A 2156-nucleotide genomic window follows, 5' to 3' on the forward strand; every position below is an offset into this window, starting at 1 on the left:
AATGTCACTTAGTTTATTTTCTTGGATTTATAAATAACTACAATGACTTTTAAATGTTTATATATTTATCCTTTTAAAAATGCAAATGTCGGAGTTCTCATTGTGGCTCAGTGGGTTAAGAACCCAGTATAAGGTCCGTGAGGATCTTGGTTTGAACCCTGGCGTCACTTACTGGGTCAAGGATCCAGTGTTGCAGTAAGCTGCAGGTATATCACAGATGCAGCTAGGATATGGTGTTGCCTTGGCTGAAGCTCTGATCCAACAGCTAGGTTGGGACTTCCATATGTCATAGGTGTGGCCATAAAAATATAAATAATGATTTTAAGATAACAGTTTGAGAGAAAATATTTCCAGACTGCTTCCCTGGCCCTAACCCACTCCAGAATGGAAGAATAAAAGGGAGAACTTAACCTGCTGCACTACAAGGGAACTCCAGTATTGGGTATTTTTAATGTAAGCAATGTCATGTTCTATGTACATTCCAGACTCACGTTTTAGGAATAAAAAAAAAAAATCCATATTTTGGTAAATTATAGTATATTTATAAAAGGAAAAGCTCTCTATCAAAATACACTTTTCACTGGAAAAAGTAAATAAAACAGACAAATGGATCTACACAAAGTGAATATTGATTTTGGTAGATTTTGGTGTAAGACAGTCCATAATAAGCATATTTGCCCTTACTCCCACAGAGCTGCTTATCTTCCAAGTTAAGAATTTTAAAATATTTTGAGATTAGGTTGACATTTGCTTCTCATTCCATGTCATCTTCAGCCAAGCTCTGCACACTTAAAGTTCTCTGATTAAGTGTTGGGAACGTAGAAGGATCTGGAACACTGTGGGTGGAAGAGTTTTCTGTAACGCTTGCAGTAACTGCTGTTACTATGTCCACACGTAGTGATTGCATTTGTCAGATGGTCTACACCATCCTCATATTCACCATGAGCTAGTAACTCTCTTCACCAAGCTGTATTTCTTTGAGGAAGAATTTCTGAACAGCTTCAGCATCTTTAAGGTCAGGTAATTAATTAACTTACACATGACACGTAACATTTTAAATCAAGTAGATAAATCTATGTCATTAAAAATAATCATGAACACAGAATCTTGGAACATCCAGCTCTCCCCTTAGCAAGCTTTTGTTTCTTTCTTTGTTCTTGCACGCTTTCTTGAAGTTGGGATTACTCCATCTCTTGCAGGTCGAAATAAATGCAGTACCTGATAAAAAGAGTCCCACATAGGCCAGTGGCGATGACACTGTTCAGGCCCACTATCTTCTCTCCACTGAGGAGCAGTGGTGGTGGGGGAACTGCCACACGTTAAATTTTGATATTAACCTGGGAAAGTACTATGTGGTACAATACTCTGTCATAATGCTGGGCTGTGGCAACAAGCCATAGCTCCCAATTAATCATGTTAATGAGGATACCCAAGCTATATACTTATAATCTTTCTGTACCCATGCAACCATTGTCTTTCACCAGTACAGTATTCAATACTTTGAATAAAATGTCCAACACATTATAAGACAGGCTTTATGTTAGAAGATTTTTCCCAATTGTAGGCTAATATAAATGTTCTGGGCACATTGGTAGGTTGGGTTAAGATGTGATTCCTAAGACAGTAGGCCAAAACACTCCTGACAACAGATTGTACTGAATATCTCATTTCAACCAAAGTAACCTGCTGGATTCTGAGTCCAGTTTACACATTCTTTGGGTTTTACCTAGCCATCTTCATGTGTTTCATTGACTTGGACCATGTTATTCAGGCCCTACAAGACCACATTTGTGTTCTGTTGGATGTGCTGTGTACATTAAATCTAATGATAGCCTCAGATTCAGACCCAAGTAAACATTAGTGGGCCCAACCATAGGGCATATAGTTTACTCTCCATGCTCCATTTCATCCACAAGCCACATGAATGATAAAGCATTTTACTGAAAAATTAAAAGACACACTTAAGTGGTTCATGGGAGGAGAAGAGACTACACATCTTAGCCATGCAGACTGTGGTCAAAATGCAAACTATCCTGAAAGGGAATTTCTTATTTGTGCTATATATTTGATCATGCTATGCATCTGCTTCTTTAATAATGCATCCTTTTTTGAGTTCCTATGTCCCTCATCAGGTTAGAGATCTAGCTTGTCACTGC

At 38.1% G+C, this 2156-nt stretch overlaps 1 pseudogene; it reads right to left on the bottom strand.

Moving 5' to 3' along the window:
• Positions 1-754: 754 nt before the first annotated feature.
• On the bottom strand, positions 755-1897 carry LOC100519471 (mitochondrial import receptor subunit TOM20 homolog pseudogene; annotated as a pseudogene).
• Between the last annotated feature and the right edge of the window lie 259 nt (positions 1898-2156).

Source organism: Sus scrofa, chromosome 2 (assembly GCF_054392235.1).
Source record: "Sus scrofa isolate SSC_HxYL_T2T_F1_AM1 chromosome 2, Sscrofa_HxYL_maternal_Yorkshire_Landrace_v2.0, whole genome shotgun sequence".
Lineage (NCBI taxonomy): Eukaryota > Metazoa > Chordata > Mammalia > Artiodactyla > Suidae > Sus > Sus scrofa.